This window comes from Lampetra planeri, chromosome 40 (assembly GCF_965212315.1).
Source record: "Lampetra planeri chromosome 40, kcLamPlan1.2.h2, whole genome shotgun sequence".
In the NCBI taxonomy this organism is placed as follows: domain Eukaryota; kingdom Metazoa; phylum Chordata; class Hyperoartia; order Petromyzontiformes; family Petromyzontidae; genus Lampetra; species Lampetra planeri.
The window spans coordinates 94,283-119,185 of record NC_136146.1 but is presented as its reverse complement, the minus strand read 5'-3'; positions in this window follow the sequence as shown (position 1 = coordinate 119,185).

The window sequence follows — 24,903 nt, the reverse complement described above, 5'->3', positions numbered from 1 at the left end:
TATGAACGATTGGGTGTTTAAGGTTAGCGATTTGTCGTATTATCTGTCAGTATAACAAATGAAAAAAATACAATTGCTTTACTATGCAAATAAAAAATTAGTGTTTTAATATTTACGTGTGTTTTTTAAGTTTAGGGCCCCTTTATAACATATATGCTACAAACCCCGCACTAGCTTAATCCGGCACTGGGGGTGGGGGGGGCTATATGAGCAGACACACGGTGCATTCTCTTCCAATACACTCATCACCAGGCGTCGTTTCTCCGTTGCAACCCCCCGTCTGGAACGCGGCCATCATCCTGTCCCGTTGCACATTCGCAGCAGCGTTCAATCTACACTAACTTTTAAGAGACACTTAAAGGGGCCCCCACCTCTCTCTCTCTCTTAAAGGCACCACACATTTCTTAAAAGGCCCCACCTCTTTCTTAAAGGCCCATCTCTTTTTCAAAGGCCTCACCACTTTCTTAAAGGGCCCACCGCTTTCTTAAAGGCCTCACCTCTATATTAAAGGCCACCTCTTTCTTAAAGGCCTCACCAATTTCTTACAGGCCTAAAACCTTTTTTAAAGGTCTCTCACCTCTTTGAGGCTCCTCCTCTTTCTCAAAGGCCCCACCTTTTTCTCAAAGGGCCCACCTCTTTCTTAAAGGCCCCATCTCTTTCTCAAAGGCCTCACCTCTTTCTTAAAGGGCCCACCACTTTCTAAAAGGCCTCACCTCTTTATTAAAGGCCCCCCTCTTTCTTAAAGGCCTCACCTCTTTATTAAAGGCCCACCTCTTTCTTAAAAGCCTCACCTATTTTTTAAAGGCCTCACCTCTTTGAGGCCCCTCCTCTTTCTCAGAGGCCTCACCTTTTTCTTTCAGGCCCCACCTCTTTCTTAAAGGCATCACCTCTTTATTAAAAGTCTCATCTCTTTCTTTATGGCACCACCTCTATCTCAGAGGCCTCAACTCTTTCTTAAAGGCCTCACCTCTTTGAGACCCCACCTCTTTCTCAAAGGGCCCACCTTTTTCTCAAAGGCCCCACCTCTTTATTAAAGGCCCACCTCTTTCTTAAAGGCCTCACCTATTTCTTACAGGCCTAAACTCTTTCTTAAAGGTCTCTCACCTCTTTGAGGCCCCACCACTTTCTTAAAGGCCTCACCTATTTCTTAAAGGCCTCACCTCTTTGAGGCCCCTCCTCTTTCTCAAAGGCCCCAACTCTTTCTCAGAGGCCCCACCTCTTTATTAAAGGCCCCACATTTTCTTAAAGGCCTCACCTCTTTCTTAAAGGCCCCACCTCTTTCCCAAAGGCCCCAACTCTTTCTCAGAGGAACCACCTCTTTATTAAAGGCCCCACCTCTTTCGCCATGCCACTGAGCTTTGCTTCGGCGCCTCGCAGTCGCCGTCGTTGATGCCCTTAAAAATATTGTGCGGGTTATAAATTGCGTTATAGTATAACTATTTTTATTTGTGTGCAGGAAGGCTGTGTATTAACGTTTTGACGAGACTATGCGCGTTTTGAGTGAATAGATGTGCTTCCTCACCCCTCCATACTCGGTGTCTGCTACACAAAGAGCTTCATAGCTTATCGGATTCCTCCTGCAGTCTAAATAAAGATGCTGGTCCTGTATACTCGCCCTGTGCATCCCTGAGCTCTCATCTGCATTGTGACATACTGCTTAGCCCATCGTGAGTGTATCACCAAGAACGTTTCAATGTTGCCTTCGTTAAAAAAACGATTACCCATCTTCGTATTCAGCTGTACACACGTGCTGGGGCTAGAACAATTTATATTCACACTTTGTACTCCTATTAATTAGTGAAGTTTTAAACTTAACACCTGTTAATAGCTTCTCCATTGCTAAACGTTGCATTTAATTGAAGGATATATTTACGGTTTTCTTTTTATATATATAAGTAAATTTTAAACATTTTCGATCCCGTTCAGTATTTTTTTGTTACATTACAATCACTCCTGAGATGCAAGTTACATTAGAACGCCTACGGAAGTGCAAACTGCCTTTGTCGTGAGTATGCAGGGCACATGTCTCTTTAATAGAGCGCAGTGGGCTTTACCTGGTACGATAACTTTTTTAAGTGATTTGTTGCGCTCCGACCGTGTTTTCATATTGCTTGTTAATGCACTGTTGTGTAGCTTTATAGCTAATTGGATTCCTGCAGTATTAACGAATAGTCTCATTTCGAATATCAATCTCCCACTGCTCAACGTGTTACGGACAATCCGCACTGGTCAGAGCACGTCAAACTTCGTACCCTCCTCGTCACTGACGTTTCGGTTTTTTTATTATCGCGCTTGCCATCGTGACCCAGGCCGGCCACAAAAGAGACTTTGCTATCTTGATGGCCTCTCACCTGCTTTAAATAAACTTTTACGACCGCCACTTCACACGATGCCCCTTTGTCGCGACGGAGGGCAACGCTCCTCGCGCAGCGCGTGCAAGAATGATGTCTTACAGACGCGCTACACTGTGCCCCCTGTTAATATGGTAAAGTACACGTCTGGCAGAGTGGTGCGGTGGTTGTACGACGCGACCTTTCAATCGCGAGGTCACGAGTTAAAGATCCTAGTCGCCAGTGGACTCGCTCCATCCGCCCCTTCGTCCACCGTAGCACCGTTTGGCTTGCCGCTTGCGCGAGGATGACAAATCGTTGCCCCTTGGATTCATACGGTGGCTAAACGTGATCGCGTCTCAATATGCCGTGCAGAAAAAGAAAAAAAATCGTTGAGCGTGTTTGTTTCGTAGAGGCGCAGTCACATAGGGTCTCTGTGTATGTTCTTTTGCTCGCTACGTGACTCTGTAGTTCTCCGTGTGAAACTACGTTGTCTCGGTGTTAGTTTGTGGGGTCTCTTATAGAAATAGGGTTTTACGCTTTCAACTGGTACAAAACTGACACCTTTATACAAGGCATCATGTTTGCAATAACCACAACACAAGCAGTCAAAATGCAAACAAAAAGAAACAACTCTGATAATGATAATGATATGCACTGTCCTTGAAATTGATTGGTCCACACCCGAGACAGCTTTTCTTCGAGCCTAGTCTCCATTATCATTATCAGAGTTGTTTATTTTTGTTTGCATTTTGACTGCATGTGTTGTGGTTATTGCAAACATGATGCTTTGTATAAAGGTGCCAGTTTTCTACCAGTTGAAAGGGTAAAAACCTATTACTATATTTTGCCACTGGTAAAGGAGATCTCATAGTGTGGGTCTCTTATAGGTCTATAAAATATGCACGTAGCGTGGCTTTACAAACATCACGGACAACACGTGCCCATCTCGGGATGCTTTACAGAAACTGTGGAAGCATTCGTGGCACGGAGAACGAGTGGCAGTCAGTAGTGGACTTAAACAGGCAGTCGATAACACGGGTGGCTGGGGGGAGTTCATACTATGTGGACAGCAGAATAGAAGCTGACACTTGTTGGCTTATCGTACGATTCACCCCTGCCATGGGAACGTGGACTTTCCACCATTGACCAAAGACTGTAAACAAGTGATGGACACTGCTCCACACTCATTACAATGGGAAACTGCTTTAAAGTTTGAATAGAAAACTCACACTTTTCTCCTCTTTGCCTCTTCTCTGTGTCCTCCCTCATTTACCTGGTTCCGTTGCCCACCTTAGACCACACCTACGTTCTTATTTATATCCGTGCGGCGACCCTTTGTATCCAGGCATCAGGGTTCTGTTATTCTGTTGTCTTCGTCGAAACTATGTCGAGTGAAAATGCAGCGAGCGTAGGTGTGAAATATGCGTCGGAGCCGACATAGTCAGAGGATGTCAACAGCTCTGCTTTCGCAGGCCCAACAATCGGAGAACTCGGGCTGGTGAAACAGATTAGTGGGGCACAAGCTGCGCGGGTCAAGGTTAGGGTGAATGTGTGAGATTTTGGACCAAAGGTCTGCTTACGGGTTGCCACATGCAAGTAGGTGTCTGGAGATATTATCCTGAATTCACTTGATAACTGTCAGCATAACTTACGTGTGACTTTCGCGCTGCCCAAGAGAATAAGACGCCCTCCTGATGTGTTTTTTTTTATTTATGAGACCAGTGGCCATGTCACAGCGCAGTAGTGCGATATTGTGGCAAACACACACGCAGTTATTTGGAGTATAAAAACAAAACCGTGTAGCCCTGACGTTTGCCTGATCACATCACTGCTGGCGGAAGGGCCTCCCACTGGAATGAGCTCCAGAAAGCTCCGATAGAGGTCATTTGGCCTACTCTTCCACGCTGGTCAGACGTCGCGGAAGAGGTAAGAGTACCCACGCTTTAACCCACGACACGTGACCGACCGATTGAGACACCGTGGTGCACCCACCCGTAACACTGAGTGGACGGAGGTGGTTGGTTTTTTTTTAAAGAGACTTGCCCAGTCGTTCCAGACTGCCTCGACGGGTGCCTGAATCCCGTGACTTTTGAATTTCGAGTCGAGTGTGGTAACTATTACACCATTACCCATGGCGACGTTCCCAATTTTGTGTATAGACACGTGGATGTGCACATACGCATCTCGACTGCAACGGAGGAGCGACCGTGCTTCGCCCACTTGTGCAACGGACCCCGTGAGATGAGTTTGACTCCCGACCGCGGCTGACATTAACATCGGCGGTGAGTGGTATCTGATCCCTGTCCTCGTTCCTGCCTACCCCCCCCCACACACACTGACCTTCATCAACCCACACTGACGATTAGCATGGTCAAGTATGGGTAAAGCAACCTTGCCATGCGGAAGCTGGATCGCGTACCATTTTTTTTGGGTTGCTTTTTTGTTGTATCTTTTTCTAGATTTGAAGTTTTCGTGACTGCAAGGATCCATACGCTTTGTTTTTTTTATTTAGTGGTTTTCATTTTTTTTTACCATGTATTTTTGTTTCTTTGCTGTAACCAGGTCCCCATTCCAAAAATGAGCATTTATTACCCAATTAGTTTCACCTGTGCCAAAATAAACCAAACCAAAGCAATGCCTGGCACAGGACGGAGAGGTCTTCATCCTGCAACGCGTTGACAAAGGACTGTGAATTATTTTAAATGGGCTGCATATTGGATATTTATGATACCCACATGCACGAAAATGGCTTTGACATGGTATTTATTACGTTTGTTTAACATACCATACATGTCAGGTGAAAGCACTCGAGGAGGAATTCATATAAAAAAAAAATACAGTTTATACTATTGATACCTAAGAAAAAAATTGCGGGGTATTTTGTCAGTGTATATTTAACATTACTTTCGTATTGCAGCAGCACTAAAGTGTTCTGTTCCAGCTTTTATAAATATTATTTTTTTGTTTCATGCTATCTTTAGTACATTGCACAGTACAAAGAGGCCCCACATAGGCCGCATTGGTTATTTGGGCAAGTGCTACCAGTGAGCACATATGAAGGCGAGAGAGATGCACTCCGGGAGTGGCGTAGCCTGGTCAACACCCAGCCACCTTTGTCTCCCCAACGCCGACGTTTGCACACCACGTACGGTGCGAAAGAAGTTCTACGTACATACAAGTACTAATTTAAAGCTGAGTCGACCTAGGAGAGGCCCAGAACCATCTCGGATATGCGTCACTGATGTCTGTGGGCTGAAATCGAACTCAGGTCACCGAGCAGAGTGCATACAAATGCACACACAATCAACCTCTAAGCATATCCATATGTTTTCTTGATGTTTTGCAGATATTGTCTTAAACAGAATGTTAGGGCTAGTACTGTTAGCAATAACCTATTAAGGCTGGCACGGTACAAGAGGGGGTGGGTGGCCAGGACCACGCCCGACCGCCTTTGTCTCCCCAGTGGCGATGTTTACACACCACACACCAGGTACTAATTTGAGGCTGAGTCGACCTAGGGGAGGCCCAGGACCAGCTCAGATACTCGTCACTGGTGTTGGCCGTGAGCGCAGCACGCTAACTGCTACACACATACACACGCACGCACAATTACCCGACGCACATCTCTGCACAATGTAAAGTAAACACGTGATATTTCCATTACGGCTTCATAGCTGATCAAGCATGAAAATGGCCAGGCTTGCAGGCCCGAAGTCCCATTCCATACACTGCAGCTTGAAAGGATCAACTTAAGACTGACCCCCCGCTTCTTTAGAGATAAGGCGTACGCACGTGAGAGAGTTCTCCATAGCTTCATCTACAATTAGTTCACTGGTGACCCAAGAAAAATACGGGGAGATATCAGTACCATACCGTGGCAACACTTTTGTTTAAACCCTCGTAGGTGTACTTGTATATTCAGTGTGGGGGGGGGGAGCGCCAGGGCTGGATATAAAGGGGGTGTGGACGGGGCGGAGGGGGGCTAACACCACATTTGTCCATGGCCCAATACTGCAGAGGGGGTCCACAAAAATGTAAAACTTCTTGAATTCAGAAAATGCGGTGAGGTGCGAACAAATCACACGCTTAGCACAGATGGCTGCTCCAATACAACACGCGAGATTCTGATAGAGCAAGCGGACGCCATTCAGCTGCCAACCCAGAGGTGACGTGGAATGGCTTACAACATTAAGCGTGTAATCGTGGAATGTTGGTTTTTTTCTGACACTCCATACGAGAGGAGAAGAAGTAATACAAGTACTGATCGTTTGAATATGAGCACCATAAATAAGACGACCATCATCAATCGCTGCTTTATTAGCTTGTTAATAATTCATGCTCCAATGTTTCCCCAACCTGACACGGCTTAGCAGTCCTGCATCACCACCCCTCCCCTATCCTCACACGACTTGCAATTTAAGTGATATCATAATAATTGTCTGTGCAAAGGGAGGTTGGAGTCTCTCTTCTGCTCTGGTCTCCTAGAGGCAAAGGATACCGCGGTGGCGAGATGTTAACTACCTCGCCAGGTATACAGGAGGTCACGGGTTCGATCTGGACCCTGACAATGCCTGGATATGTAGAGTTTGCACGTTCCCCCCGTGGTCATGTAGATTTTTCTCCGGGTCCTCTGGTTTTCCCATCCACATTTAGAAACATAAGCGATAGAGTATTTCGCTGCTATAAATTACCACACGATACGCCACTTCGTTGGGCTATCATTTGTGGCCAGGTCGCTTGTGAAAAGAGCTATACAGTTCAGTGGGTCTTACCTGGTAAAATAAAAACAGTAAAAATAACAGTTTAGACACCTCCGTCATTGCCCCTGGAGAGCAGTGGCGCAGTGGTTAGCACGCTGCTGCTATGCACAGAGTGACCTGAGTTTAATACTGGTAGGAACCTCCTGGTTACACCAGCCCACAAGGGATTATTGTGTCCGTTGTGCAGGGAGGGACTGGCTGGGGAGGGAGGGACTGGGTCGGGAGGGGAGGGTGGGGCTGGGTGGGGAGGGGAGGGTGGGGAGGGGCTGGGTGGGGAGGGTGGGGTTAGGTGGGGGGTGGAAGGGCTAGGGCTGGTTGGGGAGGGGCTGGGTGGGGAGGGTGGGGAGGAGCTGGGTGGGGTTGGGTGGGGGGTGGGAGGGGTGGGGCTGGGTGGGGAGGGGCTGGTCACCCCGTGGTGCCCTTATACAATTCAACGTTTAACCTACTCACGCCGGCTTGTGCCCGCCCTCACAGTCGGGCATATTTGCGGAATACACCACGCCGCCGTTGACCCTGGCCATTGACCGAGCAACCCAACGTTACTACCAGCTCCCTCCGCAGGAATGTGTTTTCTGGCCATGGCTGACAAAAGTCTGTTTTCCGAGTAAAGCCCATTGAGCCAAGAAACTCTTTTTCAGTGGCGACGAGGCCGGTTGACAACATCAGTTATTGCGAGTGATATCTGGTATCTGGACCGCTGTACTGCTCCGCCCTACGTTATCAACTCACAATCAATCTGCTTGGTGAAGTATGGTCAAACAAACTCTCATAAAGGACGTACCAATGGAAGCCTTCAACTAGCAGTGGCCTGACGGGATATAAATAACCAAGGCACACTTAGCGAATAACGCTCTTTTTCACAAGCGACCTGGCCACAAATGATAGCTCAACGAAGTGGCTTATCATGTGGAAATGTATCGCAGCCAAATACTCGTACCCTTATGTTCCTAAATGTGGAGGGAAAAACCAGGGGACGCGGAGAAAAAGCCACATTACCACGGGGAGAGAAAATATGCAAACTCAAAATATCCAGCTAAGGCCCACTGAAATATACAGCTCTTTTTCAGAAGTTACATGGCCACAAATGATAGCCCAATGAAGTGGCTGATTATGCGGAAATTTATCGCAGCAAAATACCCCGAAACACGAAATGTTGATTCTAAATGTGGAGGGAAAACCAGAGGAGCCGGAGAAAACTCCACGCGACCAAGGGGAGAACACGCAAACTCCAAATATACAGCAGCAGGCGTCAGGGTTGGGATCGAACCCAGGACCTCCTGTATACCAGGCGGGGTAGTAAACATCTCATAGCCACCGTGGCACCCTTTGGAAAGTGGCGGTGATTTGAGACCGCTTGTCTCTTTGCCCAGGATTCAAGGACAAATGGCCAATTAAGAAGAAATGCCAGCCAGTCACAAGGGAGTGGCAAACGGCGAGTGTGAGCAACAACTTGTTTTGCTCTCAGTGCCAAAAGCGTATGGGGACATCAGATCCCCAAAGACGTCACAAGTTAGTGCTTTTTTTAAGGCAACTCGTTTCGACACTCGCATTCCATGACTGCGTGTTAAAATTGGTTGCTATTTTTTTCTTCTTCTTTTACGTCGTAAAGGTTTCTTTGATGTGAAATGTGAAGTAAGGAGCAAACCGCTCGTAATGTCAATTCAAATCCGTTTGTGTCAACTTTCTTCAAATTGTCGCCGTTTTCTCAGAGCCGCACACCGTCACGTGCAGTCTCCAACTATAAAGTAAACACATCTCGTCTTGCCGTCTCTCTCCTCCGACTAAGGGTCATTGCCCAAACGTCAGCCCAACGCACGCGTGGCACGAGCAATAGCCACAGCGATTCCATGCGGACTCACCAAAGGTGCAGCCCCGCAATCGCCCGCTCCGAACGAAGCCACCGCAACTTTCTCACCACCTCTCAAAACGTCCCAGGGTAACATTTAATTCATCAGCTGGGTGGCGGGCACCAGGATCTGTGGCTCACCCCCCCCCCCTTCTTCACCCGGGCTTAATAATTAAAGCGAGCCATTGTAAACCTCGGAGAGGAGGAGGCAGGAGGAGGAGCCAGGAGGAGGAGGGAGATGAGAGTGTGAGCTCCAGTTGAGTGCCCTGTTCTTTCTTCCACCCTGGCGACCTGGGATTGATTGCAGCCACCAAGGCCCCCCCCACTCTCCCCCCGTCACCCCCCTCCCCTCCCCCGAAAATGTTCCCAACTATTTTAATTGCCTCACACCAAGTCAGGGGCCTTCTGCAGATCAACTCCACCTGGCACCCCAGGGGGGGGGAGGCGTGGGCGAGGGGGGTTTCACTTGGCACCCCGGTGGGAGGCAAGACGGAGAGGTGCCGGCCACCCACACCCTCTCGGACCTCGGCGCATCGCGAAGCGGACGCTCGATGGACAACATATTTGTGTGTCTGTGGGAAGCTTTTTTTTGCCGGTAATCTAAAAATGATGGAGGGTGGGGGGGGAGAAAGATGCTTTCCCCCCTTTCTGGCAATAAAATAGGAGTTCTGCTAAGAGTTCGAACATCTAAAATTCACACACCTATCGAAAGGCATCAAGCATGTAAACAAACATGCTCTGGCAATGTTCGGTCGTTTGGCGATGTTCTCTGGTCTGACACCGGTGAGACTAGGCCATGAAGAAGGCCGACTCTAGTGCAGGCCAATCAGCTTCAAAGACAATGCGGAGAGATTATCAGAGCTTGTTTTGCCACAGGCACGTGTGGTCAAAGCAGACTTGCCTTTAAATATGAAATCCATTTGGTGTTTGAACATCTAAATGCCTCCCGTTTCATTGTCAGCAAGGGTAAATCCTATTATAACACTGGTCAACACACTTTTTCTGGCATAAGGTATTCCAACGGTTCTAATGTAATTTTGGGGTGCTGATTCCAAATCTGGCATCAGTTATTGTCTATCACATCAGGTTTTGGAGATATCAAATATTGTATTTTCAATAAAAACTGCAGAAGAAAATATTAAATAAATGTGGATATCTACATAAAATTATATTATAAACACACTATCCTAAAAATACAGCACCATATTTTAACACTAAAGCAGTCACTGACTCGCAACAACTTGCAATCATAAGTGACAGAGTTAATTTCGGGTAAAATCAATGAAAATGGAGTATGCCGATAGCATAAAAATGAGATGTGATAGAGCAACTCTGAGATCAGATTTGGAATCAGCACCCTGAAATTAGTCTAAAACAGCTGCAAAAGTCCAGGCCAGAAAAAAATGTATTTTTTTTGTTGACCAGTGTTATTGTTCTTATGTTTTCATCAGCTCAATGGGAGCACCCGGCCCTCCCATAACGACCGTGAACGGCGCTTGCGGCGCCGTGAACCCGCTGCATCTTGAGCGCCATTCCTTCCGGTTCGCCGTAAGGCAAAACATCGCACGTCTAGCGTGCCGACCATGAGGTGCCCGCCAGAGCGTGAGGGATTACGACCGGCGGTGTCCCAGCCTGTGGGTTCGTGGGCCTCTGGTGGTCAAGGTGGCCCTGGGAATTGATCCGCCGCGGAACTGTCGCAGAAGCTACGATTTTCTTTGAATTATGTTTCTCTCTCTTTTCTCTCACGAAACGCCAGATTTTCCGACTGCATGGTGGGCCATGGACATTTGTTGAGGCTTGACAGTTGTCCGCTGCTCCAAAAAGGTCTCCTTTCATACCCGGTACGATTCAAACTGTTGGGCGACAGAACGCGTCCGAGAGTGCGTCCACTCGAAGAGATGGAGCAACTTAAACGAGCTCGTGTATCCGTGTCAGGTGGATTGTTGCATCCCGGGACCGTCTGAGGTGGCAGTGGCTTCGGGAAGCTTTCATCCAGCGGCGGATTCACTCTGGTTGACGACGACGATGACGATAATTGCTAAATTCACCACGCGATAATTTAATCTGACAAGAAGTATGTTTGCAAGCACGGCGTTGTCCAACACGGGACGACCTCACCGTGCACTTTCGACCTGAAAACGCACAGAGAGGAGACGCGCAACAGAAGTTCAATAATCCGCAAAAACGTACAGAATGGCGAAGCAAGGATAATCCAACGAGCCACGCAGATGGAAAGTGCACCGTAATGCATATCCATACTCTTTGGTTCTTTCTGTGAAGTCACATAGGTATAAAATAAAATAAATCACGACGTTTCGATCGCAACACAAGCGATCGTCATCAGGCGGAAACAAATATCATCCAGCAGTGGAACTTCTGAACCCTGCGATCGAAACGTCGTGATTTATTTCATTTTATACCCACGTGACTTTACCGAAAGAACCAAAGTGTATGTATTCCTGCAGTCACGAAAGCTTCAAATCAAGATCATATCCATACTGTGAAGCGGTAAACCAGGGGAAAGGGGGGGCGGGGGTGATCAGGATTTAAGTGGAAGGGCAAGGAGGTGGGGACATTGGGCAGAGTGTTTTTAGAGAAGTAACCAGTCAATGGCGGACGAGAGAAGGAAGGACTTCAGTCTGGGCTTAAGACGGGGGGGGGGAGCGGGTGGAGAGATTTGGCCGCGTGTGATTGTTAATGGGTTTTCCAGTTCATTCACGGCATGTTGAAGTGAGCGCTGTGGGAAAGCGCGGAGTGGGGACCCACGGACGGGCCGGGCCACTCGTCGCCAACCGAGGGCGGAGGGCGGCTGCGGTGGCGTAGCCGTCGGGAGTGGGCACGCTGGGGAATTTGCGCCGGTAGTCCGTGGAGCCAGGGCAGCGATTCCGATGAGCACGGTCGGCTAGGTACGGTGCGAAAGAAGTTCAGCGTACGTATGTGCAATTCGGTGCGACTGGAAGTGGCAACTGTTTCGCGATAACAGTTTACAGCGATTAAAAGTGAATTACGTGATAAGATGTTTTTTTTACATCTATGCCATAGCTTTAATTGACAGTTAATAATAATAATGCTTTCATTATTAATAGCGTAATTCATGCTAATGGCATCCCATAGCGCTGGACATTGATTATATATGAGGACAAAATCCTTGATAGAGAAACTACCAAGCAAATGAAAACTCTACTACCAAGCAAACATAAATAATAAACAAATAAAGAAATGGCACCAAATGAAAAGGCACAAACTACAACAAAAAGTTATCACAATGTTGGTGATTTTAAAGATGTCGCTACAGTTCAAGTTTTTCCATCTTAGATGGCACCAACAATTCGAAAATATTGGGTCTTTGTAGCCATGGATTAGAGGGCCCACGGGCTGGAGGGAACCCAGGCGGCGCCGGGGGTGGAGTGTGGGGGGTGGGCAATCTTCTATGCACCAGGGCCCAAAACAACCACCGCTACCCCACTGATTGACACTCCCACACAACACCGAGAACACAAACAAGGCGCCATTCCTGCAGCAGCAGCAACACAGAAATGAGAACCGGTGCAATCAAATATATCACGAAACAATTCCCCGAAAGCAATTATCAATGTGGCCGACAATTAACCAATTGCGGTGGGTATTTATGAGCAGTCTTATTATTTCAAGCCCCAGATAGAAATGCACACTGCGATGAACTGCGATTGGCCTTTGATACGAGACAAGTTAAATAAAATAAAATGAATTAAAGTTTCAGTGCGATACTTATTTAAGTAGCGTGAGCCGAAAAGGAATGGAACTATCCGGAAACTTTCAAGCAAGGTAGAGTTACTCAGGTGTGGTCGCAGACCTTACTCTTGGCCCGTGGTCGCAGGCCCTTCTCTGTGTACGACATCGCTCCGACACAAAACTAAACAGCTCTGCTTTCAAATCGCCCACCGTAAGGTCATCCTCACAGCAGCGGCTTGTGGCTAACCGTCGAATCAAGAATGTCACCGCATCGTCGCATGCTTTCAGATGCGCTTCTGCGGCCGTCTGGAACGCTCTCCCTTCCGATACTAGGAAGCCACTCGAGCGATGTACTTTTAAATCTAGACTGAAAACTCATTTCTTTAGAACTGCTTTTTTTATTGTTGTCCTTCCCTCGCACCTCCGATGAGCACGGTTGGTTAGGTACGGTGAAAAAGAAGTTCAAAATACATACGTACTTCAGACTTCGTCTGTCACCTCCGACACGCGACCTCGTGGACTCTCGCGCCGCCACGACGCGGTACCTCCGATCACTATGGAGTCCGTGGCACGCGGAGGTGGAGCTGATGCTTAGTCGCAGGGGAGAATTTTGCCTGCGCTGGGCTGGGTTTACCCCGTTATTCTTGTAAAGGGAAATTGAGTTTTCAGGTCCATACGGCGTACAGCCGTTTCGATACAGAAAAAAATAGTTTGTTGTCTATTTGTTTGTGTTTATCCCTTGGGTTGGGACTTATATATATATAAGGGCACGGGGTGACCAATACGGTCTGAAATTTGTCTGTAATAAGGTAGGGCACTGATAAGGGGTTCACAGGTTTGATCTCGCTGGCTTTCCGTCTCTGCAACCCAGGCCATCAGATTTGGAAGGGCCCCCACCTGAAGTACTCACACTGCCCTGCACCTCCGATTGGTACGGTTGGCCACGTACGGTGCGAAAGAAGTTCAGCATACATGTGTAGTACGTACATACTTACAAGAGCCATTGCCTGAAATATCACCTCTTACATGTACACATATTTCCTTTTTAAGGCAGTGTTGTTCACAAATGTGTTAGGGTTTGTTGCTATTTGTCGTGCACTGTTTTTTTTATTAATATACAGTATTGTTAAAAAAAACATTTGCTGATCATAGACTCTGAAGCCAAAAACGTTAAGAGGCCAGCGACAAACAGCACTATCAGGGTTGTAATAGATAGGGCTTAACACTTTTATTGAATCGAGCAAGGTTATTTTTGTAAGAGCTTGCGAAGAGAGACGACAATGGGTGGATAGAGTGCCGTAGCACTGCGATAAATCACGCGGGTAATTTCGTCATTAGAGCCATACCATAATAAGGCTACATTTCAAAATGTATCATTCTGGATTTGGGATTTTGTCCTGACATGAGGTAACAATCTCGCGTGCGCCTTCGTGCTAACGGCGGTGATGTCAACCGATGTCACGGGAGACCACCTTTTGGGAAGAAGAAAAAAATTGCGCGCGGGACGTGACGCGGCGTGCAATGGGGAGACCTCATTAAAACTTCACCCGGCCTTGCGCAGATGGCGTGGGTGCGCCTCTGAGCAAAGGGATTAGTCACACCGCGACACATTGCAACTGCATCGCTATAAATTTCTATTCCGCCCATCTAACTTTAAAACATCTGGATCGCCCTCTCTGCAATGTGGCCCTCCCAGTAGCGGCTCGGCGGTATGTTGTGCAGGCACGACGGATCACGGAATTTTGTAATGAATAAAAGGTGGTCACGTTTGTATTTTGTGCAAGCGACCACTTTTCACGGAGGATTCGAAAGCGTGCATTTACGCTCAGAGGCAGGATGGGGAACATGTGCGGCTAGAGTTCACTTGCACGACAGAGACGTCACATTAACTGTGAAGAAACACAAACGTGGGCTTAGGCGCGACACGTCATCAGAACGGATGGTGGCCAGTGGTTCTGGCTAGTGATGGACATCTGTGTAAAAGACCCGTACGAAAACATGCAAACGTGTACATCTTTCAAGGACAATTCAATGCGTGTAACACGATGCTCCCGCGCGGTAATCGTTAGCACGCGATCCAGAGGTCACCGGTTTGATTTGACCTCCCAGCGCAGCAGTTTGAAACAATGGTGGCAAGTTGCTTTAAAATCTCCCACCTCTCTTCGCCTAGCCGCATAAACGCGTTCACCACGGCCAGTCGATCGGCAGGTGGTTTGTGGTTTGGTAAAGTGTGGGTACTCCCACGTCTGGCCTGCATGGAAGAGTAGGCCAACATACCCTCAAGCGGGGGGCTTTCGAGATATCACACGAGCCAGGCGTGGCGTGAGCAATCAATCGCCGGGCCGCACCTTAACATTTTATTCTGCGTCTCTCCACTCCCTCCATCTCGCTTATCGTCCTCTTTATTCCCAATCGTCTTTGTCTCTCTTTCTCCCTGTGCCCAATCTCGTGGTTGGTCCTTGCACCCCCTCCCCCCCCCCCCCACTGCACATGAAGCAGCCCCACCTCCTTAACCTCCTCCCATTCCTTTCTTGAAGCCTCACGTCTTCCCCCATCTCTTCCTTTCCCCTCCCCTCGCTCCTCCACTCCTTCCCGTCCCTCCCCTCTCCCTTTGTGATCCCTAAGTACCTCTCTATGGCGGTCACTCGTTCCTTGTACGACCCCGTCAATTCCATCATTCCATTCTGTCATCGTTCTGTCACCTATGTTAAGCCCTTTGAGTGAAGGCCTGATATAAATTGTGGTATATTTAATGTGCGCATAACAATTGGGAGCAGCGGTGGTGAGATGTTAACTACCTTGCCTGATACACAGGAGGTCGTGGGTTCGATTCCGACCCTGACGCCTGCTGTATATTTGGAGTTTGCGTGTTCTCCCCCTGGTCACGTGGATTTTTCTCCGGCTCCTCCGGGTTTTCCCTCCACATTTAAAATCAACATCTCGTGTTTAGGGTATTGGCTGCGATAAATTTCCGCGTGATCAGCCACTTCATTGGGCTATCATTTGTGGCCATGTCGCTTCTGAAAAAGAGATGTATATCTCAGTGGACCTTAGCTGGAAAAAAAATGTAAATAGTTATTTCAAAATATCGTTAATTCGTTGTAATCGAAGTGCTGTTTCATGACGCCTAGTTAGTGTGGGCTTAACGGTCATGGATAAATTAACGAGGAGTATCTCATAGGTGACCTGGAAGGAAAAAATACATTTCGTCGTTCCCAGGGTAGCAATGAAAGGACTTTTTTTACGCAATGCGATCCCAACTCAGAAGGGCAAAATAGCGAAAGGCGCTAAAAGCAGGACATTTTTTCAGAGCCAAAATCAACACAGGTCATATCCGAGTGGCAAGCACACAAGTATTGTATTGCTAATAAAATTTTCCCTTTGATGGCTAGGCTATACCTTATTTATATGCCTGCTATAATAATAATAATTAGACTCTACTCGCAGGATTAAAACATAACAAGCTGACGGGGCCAGTCTTTAAGGCAGCCTCCAATTTATTCAGGGAATTGACGCTTCTATGAGCACGTGCAAAGAGGAAAATGCGAATGCGTACACAGATGCAAAAAGTTAGGCGTGCGTGCTTACAATCATCATCAATTATGAATTGCACCTCACGCAATGATTAAAACAAACCCTGAAGTGTCGATGGAATTAAGAAGCACAGATGAACAGACGACCGCTCGTAAGTAGCACACGCAACTGCTTCATTTCAGCTGGAACAGTCTGGAACGCTGTCACAGAAATTATTTGGGAACGTGTGACACCCACCTTGCCTTAGTGCGTCCTCACGAAACGGCTTCATTTTTTTTCTTCAAAAGCCGTTTACAGTATAATAGGAAAATACGGAACAATAATATCGAATTATTGTGGATAGGCAAATATTGTACTCTAGTGGTAGTGCCTTACGCCGATGATCCCAATTCCAAGCCAACCCAGCAGCGTTTTGGAAAATGTCAGTGAGAAATTGTGACTTTCTTCTTCTTCTTCGAACGGCTGATGTTGATGTAGAGCAAGATCTGTTGTTTGACTTCGAGGTGGTTGAGCCCGATGTATTGCATCAGGAGTAGCGGCGTGTTAAGCCCTGAGCAGGCACGAGCTCAAGTCCAAGCGTTCTGACACTCGCCTGCTTCATGGGAGCTTGTGTACAGTGCCACATTTTCATGAGTATCTTTTTTTACCATTTCAACGCCCGAAAATTTTACACCTATGTGGGGGCATTGGAATTTGTAAGCCATGCAGTAAGTTTCGTAGCAATCGGTTGAGTGGCTTTGTAGTTTTTTTTTATGAAGACATATGAAGTGTCTGTGCATGAACATACAAACGGACATACTATTTCCAGTGCACAGAGATAAGTTATATATTCAGAGCATTATACATCGCATGTTCCATCTTCTAAATGTATACACAGACAAATACCAAAGACAAAACTTCCCCGTATAGCCTCAGTAGACTGTTGGGGCACGTGCTGTTAGCGAGTACCTATGAAAGCCGGTAAGGTACACGAGGGGGTGGGTGGCCAGCACCACGCCTGGCCGCCTTTGTCTCCCTAGTGGCGATGTTTACACACCGCACCAGGTAATCATTTGAGGCTGTGAGTAGGAATCCAATTCAGGTCGTCCAGCTGATTAACGCAGTGCGTTAATCACACCGACACAACTCTCCCTCGTCTACACACGCACACACTGACACGTGTGGGAAGAAAAAAAACACCCACATTTTATGGTGTATAGATTATATTAAAAAGAACACAAGTGGTGTGCGACTTGTGATTGTTTAGTGAGATTATCTGGCAAAACGTGTGAACATTGTGCACCTTGAGGTCAAGCTATTTGAACTCCAAGATGATTAAATGCAAGGTTATCATAAGGTCCGGTGAGGTCAATGTTCCAGTGAGTCCTAATTGGTCTGAACAATTACGTGATAGATGTTGATGACCTCTGATTATACCCCCCTGATACGAGACTTCACGGAGAGAGTGGTGGCGCAGTTTGTGGGTGCCCTACGGCCTATTCCATTTCATGACCTGAGTTCAATGCCCAGCCAAGGTTAACACCAGTAGCGACATTGTTATTTGAACCGGTCCTGTCTCTGCACTCACTTCACCAACTTGCACTGACCAACGCGTGTCACGTATGGTCCAACAACCCCCACAGCCAACATGGAACGGGGGTGCATTCATTGGGGCGCTGCGGTGGTTAGGAGATGTTAACTACCTCGCCTGGTATTCTCAGGTTTTTTCGGTAAAGTCACGTAGGTAAAACATTAAAAGTAATGAAAGTAAAATAAAACAAAACAAAAATAAAAATAAAATTCACGACGTTTCGGAGGCAACACAAGTCTCCGTCATCAGGTGGGACCGTCACAGCCAGATTAGCTGCATCAAGTGAAGCAATGATTCAAAATGTAATCCCTTATAAGCAAGTTGAAGGGGGGGAGGAGAGGGGGGGGGGAGTTCATTAGAATGTGGTAGCCAATGAATGGAACGTATCGGGAGGGAGGGGGGTGGGAGGGGGAGGGAGCCAACAAAACATTTGGCGACGGCTTGGACGCGGCTGCTGCGCACGCCAACACAATGGGCAGAAAGGGGGGAGGGGAGGTCTGATACACATGATAGAACAAAGGAACGAAAATGCCCATGTTTATACCAATGCAGGCTGAAAAATGAAGAGAGTACTGTTAAAAATAACTGGGGATGTTAACACTCGGTGAAGTAAATTAAAATAGTGCCTGTCAGATAAGATGGTCCAAAAAGTGTAATTAAGTCTTTTTTGCGTGGTTAATAACATCTTTCCAGTGATTACTGAGTTTGTACCCATCATCACGGTTGAAATTATGTCTGTGTTTGTATATTTGTATGGCTTCGTGTACAAACCTTTGATGGTAGCCAGGAGGCTTGCAGAGAACCTTGGTCTCGGAAAAGACAATATCATGAGAGCCCGCCGAGTTGTAGCAATGATCGGCAACGGCCGAAGAATCAGTTCTGCCGTGTTTCAGATCTGACTTGTGCTCGCGGACACGATCAGCAACATGACGTTTTGTTTCTCCAATGTAGCAATCACCACAAATGCAACTCAATTTGTAGACTCCAGGATACTGTAAGTCAGGAACGACATCCTTCACAGATGGAATCAGATCACGGATTTTATGCACTGCGCTGAATCGGACTTGGATCTTATGTTTGTTTAGAATTTTGGAGATCTTTTTGGTCACGCCTGCTATGTATGGTAACGTGATAGTTTTGGTCGGAGTTTCATGTGGTTGTTTCTGTGTGGTGGGAGAGACAGCTTGGCGGATAGTACGGTCAGAGTATCCGTTCATCCTGAGGGCCCGATGTACATGTCTTAATTCATCAGTCAGGTGGTGTTGGTCAGAAATGCCATGGGCTCTGTGGTATAGCGTTTTGATGAGAGAATTCTTTTGAGATGGGTGGTGGTGGGAATCCGGTTTCAGGTAGGAATCTGTGTGGGTGGCTTTCCTGTAGACAGAATGTCCCAAGGATCCGTCAAGCCTCCTCTTAAACAGAATATCCAAGAATGGTAGTTGGTAAGAATGTTTTACCTACGTGACTTTACCGAAAAAACCTGAGAATATGAATCATTGCAGTCACGAAAGCTTCAAATCTACCTCGCCTGGTTTACAGGATGTCGTGGGTTCGATCCCGACCCTGATACCTGCTGTATATTTGGAGTTTGCATGTCCTCCCTGTGGTCGCGTGAATGCTTCTCCGGGTCTTCCGGCTTTCCCTCCACATTTTAGAATAAACCTCACGCGTTCAGTGTATTTGGCTGCTATAAATTTCCATGCGAAAAGCCATTTCATTGAACGATCATTTGAGAGAGCCAGGTTGCTTGTGAAAAAGAACTACACAGCTCAGTGGGCTTTACCTGGTGAAAAAAAAATAAGTTTTAAAGTTTATCTAGCAGCGAATCGATAAAGAGTCAAACATTGTCATCCAGATGATTATTGTAGCCCCGACATTCGTGGTTGCGCTGTTTAGGTCCCTGATACATTTTGGGAGACCCAACGTCTCGATGCCGAACCGGATCGCCGCCACCGCAAAGAAAGGCAAAGGAAGCCAACCCGGCACTGCGGATCCGACTACCACCTGGGAGCACGTGCCCCCCCCCCACCCCCACCAATGCCCAAAGAGCTGTGGATCCAGAATTGGACTCCTCAGCCACTTCAAGAGCCGTCACCAAACCTGACGGACGTCATCCTCGAGCCCCGAGGGACTGCCACCGCCGTTGACGACGACGTGGATGATTTTGGAAGTGTACCGCATGCTGTTTGGCTCCGTGAACGACGTTTCGCCTCAAGCATTGATGGGATTCTTCGCGTTTTTTTTTCAGTTCCTGAAGAAGCTCTCAGGATGAGGAGCGAAACGTCAGACTTCGTGTTGAACGACGCGCGGAACGGCCCGAAAACCGCACCAGGAGAGCTGCGCCAATGATTGTTTACATTCGATTTGATTTCTCTTGTTCTATTGATTTTATTTCTCTTGTCCTATTGTTTCCTATGAAATCCGTCAAAAATGTTTTGTTTAAAAATATATATTGCGCAATTTTGTAAAAAAAATACATTTTTGTTGCGTTAGTCACGTGTTGTGTTTGGGCACCAATTTAACCAGCGTAGTGCTTGTTAAAAAAAAAACCCCGTTACTTTTGCCGTTTCCCGTAAGCCCGATTTATCGGCTAAATTCCAACACTCTTCACTGCGCAAACACAATTACAAGACGTAAACCGTCAGGCGGGAGGGAGGAAAAAAATGGGAAGCTTCGTGGTAGTCCCTAAACCAGCTGTATTTTTTTTCTACACCCTTAAACAGACACACAGGCCCACATTAGCCTCACAGAACCAGCTGCGGCTGGATCTCTCTCCGTTGTATTTGGCCACTCGCAGACATAGGTTCTGCATCTGACTGCAGTTTCCAAGTAAACATAATTACGTCAAGAGACGTTCGTTTCTAACGTGCTGCTAATATGAGTGTTGAAATTCGGATGCCATATTTATTATTATATATTTATATGCGCGCGAACCTGCTGAGAGTTAGGAGCTGTTCGGGGGCTGTTATTAAACAGCCACTTGTAAAAATAAATTAGAATAAGTTAACAACTGCAGCGTGCCAAGTTTCCAAAAATATGTTGCTGGATATTTTTGTCCATTGCACACACGCGCGCACGTACTCACTGGCACACACACACACATTGCTCATGGGCATTGATGTTACATTAAATTAAGTATTGATTGAGGTTTTAAATTGATTTCATGCTTGCTTTAAGGCAAATCTGAGCGTTCCAATTACAGGGTGAAAAGCCGCGTTGAATGGGTTTGTTTCATTTACTCATTCACTCAGGATCACAGCGACACGTGTAGCGACACTGTAGCACAGATGGTGCCATTACCTGTCGAGACATTGTGACTACATAAGGGAAATAAATTAATGTTTAACCTGATTTTAAAAAGGACCGGCGCATAACAATTACACATCTGAGCAAGCGGGGATTTAATTAGTGCCTAATTTATTGGATGTTAACGCCACATGCCATTGTGATTTTACTGTACAAAACACTCTTTAAAATACAATTAAGGCATTGGCAATGGTGAAAGTCATCATTAGCCATGATCAATGATCAACATTGATCATGGTCGTCAGCCACTGTTGGATAAATGCCTCCGTAAGCTGTCATTTGATGTAACATTCAGTCGTGCACACGAGCTGATTTCAATGAGAAAACGTGTGCATTTGTGTCATTCCTGCACGTAAAGTCCTCGTCACAAAAGCAACGTTTGTGGGGAATAATAGCCATTTTCTGTACTTTTGAGGCATAAGCAAGTAGAAAAAGAACATCTTCTTGGTTCTTTCGGTAAAGTCACGTAGAAGGAAAATAATAAAATAATAAAAATTAAACATAATTAAATAATTCTCACGACGTTTCGGCCACAACGCAAGCAGCCGTCCTGACTTTACCGAAAAAAACAAGAAGATGAATCCCTGCAGTCACGAAAGCTTTAAATAGACAATAACACTTACTACCCAGGGACAAAAATCTCGTGACACAGTGTCATTCACTCCCCTCAACTTCACTCGACTACTGCAACTCCCTCGTGCTCCGTCTTCCCTCCTCTTCATTTAAACCGCCACAACAAATGCAAAATGCCGCTGCCCCGAGTCAATCTCCCCTTACCAAACCCCACACGTCGCATCTCCTCATTCCGCAGCACACTGGCTTCCCGTCCATGTCCACCAATTGTCGTTGTCTTTTCAAATTTCTCACCCGAGTTTGCCAGTCTTCTCCCCATGGTCTCGCCCCCAACGTATCTCGCTTCCCTCAATCTCGTTCAAATATATTGTTGGGGGCGGCGGGCGGAGGGGTGAGTAGGTGAAAACAAAGTTTTTCCATACTCTTTGATTCTGTCGGTAAAGTCACGTAGGTATAAAATAAAATAAATAACGACGTTTCGGGCGCAACACAAGCGTCCGTCATCAGGTGGGAAAGCCGAAAGAACCAAATAACCAAAGAGTATGGATTTCTGCAGTCACGAAAGCTTAAAATCAAAGTATTTCCATCGACAGAATATGACACCAATGAAAAAATGTCTAACTGTTGAGAAAAGTAAGCGGGCTTAGGACAGCACACGCCGCCGGAAGGTATGATGGCCCATGGTTCAGAAAATAATAGCAGAGTGGCAGCCGAGATACTGCACGCGCCCAATCGAGGAGACGGAGCGACAGAATCTGTTCACGTTCAGGCACTGGTAAGTTGCATTGTGGCATCGTGAGTGGTGGAGGCAGCTTAGAGACGCCTCCACCCACGGCTGATGATGACAAAACCCATCTACTTGCTCTTTTCTCTTTCCTTCCTGCAAGCAATTCATCGGGCAGCAATAATTCAGCCTGTTTCAGCAAGCAGGCCAGCACCTGCTCTGGGCAGGTCAAAGTTGACTGTGGTGGCTTGACCTTTCCTGTACGAATGCCACTTGCCCCTGCAACACCCTGCTTCCACTAACTCACCCCACATCCACAACTCCCACCGCCGTCCTCAACACCACGTGATGATGAGCCATTGCTCACAGCCCACTGAATTCAGTCAGCTCCCAATTGGGAATGCCAATCGGACATTCTGGGCTAACTCCTCGAGATAGTCGTGTGGGCAGATCCGGAAGGAGCACTTGAGTAATGCCAGCAACATCATTCAGATCAGTCGCCCTGCTCAGCCAATGATTCGTAGGTGAATGTATCAAACAACAGAATCAGAATATGTATTCATACTGGAGGAATCCGATGAGCTATTAAGCTCTTTTTCACAGACGCCCACTAGGGGCATGTAAGAACGTTACGACAGCAAACACAATACAAAACACACGATAGGGGTGCAAAGTAGAGGAGCGGCAAACGAATCACCCAAAAATATACAAATGAAAAGGTGCAGTCTTGCAATTGTTCGCTTATGCCCCTGTTGGAGGAAGGGCCTTCATGAGCGGGTGATCGAGAAAGCCCTACTGTGTGTGGTGGGGCAAAGCGTGGGCACTCTCACTTCTACAAAGACGTCTGGCCAGCATAGAAGAGTGATGTTAGCCATGGCTTGGAATCAAACCCAGGACGCTGGATTCATAGCGCAGTGCGCAAAATAACACCGCGCCGCAGCTACTCTCCCATCATCGGCGTGACTGTACAAAAAGAATGAATTTACTTTTGAAACTTTCATTCATTCTGTCGAATGCCACGATAACCTTTAACGGGTATGTGTGTATCTGCCGTGGAGTGTAATTTTAAAAGTAATAACAATGCCGAATTCTTACCCAGTAAAGACTCCCCGAGTCTCGGGATGTTTTGCCAATACCCTTGATGTGGGAAGAAATCAGAGAACTTGGAGAAAAAGCCGTGCATATCATGACAAGCCAAGGTGGTGGTCACCCATCTAAGTACGTTGTGGTGGCGAGATGTTAACTCCCTCGCCTGATATGCAGGAGGTCGTGGGTTTGATCTCTGAAAAAGAACTAGATATCTCAGTGGGCCTTACCTGGTAAAATAAAAATTGTTTAGTTGAGTATAGTTGAGTACAATCCAGGCACAACTCTGCTTAGCTTCTGAGATCCAACAAAGATCTGATACATTTAGGATGATCGGGTCTTAGACAATAAGATTAAGCACATAAAACAAAAAAATTCAATACAATTGTATAAAGCACGCCCATTGCCGGTAATGTCTCATATCTGATATATCTATTGTAATACAATTGGTTCGTTGTTTCAGAAGTGTCATTGACGGAAGAGTTCTTGTGCACCACTGCCAAAGCAATATCACGAAAATATATTGTTCCGTATAATTTGGAAGCAGAGCCGTGTGACATTTAAGATAAAATATCACCGTAACAATGACTGAAATAAAGAAAGGCACGAAAAGAAAAGTGAAATTAGAATCCACGTGCCGAGGAATGCCAGTAACGTATACACGAAAGTAATAGCCCCTTCGATAGAATCCCTCTGTGTATTTGGCATATATTACAGGGGTCAAAAAAGAAAAAAAGTTGATTTGTTATTCAGCCTGCTTAAGGTTTCCCTTGATATTCCTTCGTCGATGAGGGCATTTGACTAAGGAGTAACACATGGGCCCCGGGACACTGTTTTGAAGAGCGCTGCGTGCAGAGTGCTCTAAATAAGGCGGGGCCTCGCATCGCAGATGTATTGAGGTCAACTGAGATTTGTCAAATTACTCTGCCGGCAAAGTATGCCGGCTTGTTTCCTTACTGGCAAATCTCAGGCACACTCCGGTGCTAACTGATTGCCTTCCACTGTCGTACAGCTGCACTCGTGCATGCCTTCGTGCCATATATCCTCGAGGCGAATGTCCCCCGCGTGCCATATATTGGTTTAATGCACCCCCCCCTCTCTGCTCATATCTACTACTGCCATCAGTGTTTGTACATTGATAAACCACAAGGGCACTTTTCGTGGCACCCAAAGGTACACCCTTCTTAACTCACAGCCGACACGAGATGACCTTCACACTGATAGCCGAGTGGAAACGTTTGCTCTTTTTTTTAAAGATGTCATGCGGGCCACAAACAGGTGTGGAGCATTCGAGGGCACCAAGGCAATTTGAAGGGGAGCGGTTTATTCCAAGCGAGTCGAATGCCACGTTTTCTAACGGCACAATTGGAAGACGAAGTCGCAGGTGGTGCCGGAACCTTTTTACGAAGAACAACCTCGGAGCGACTCAGCCCCTCCTCTTCCACAGCACTCCTCCTCCA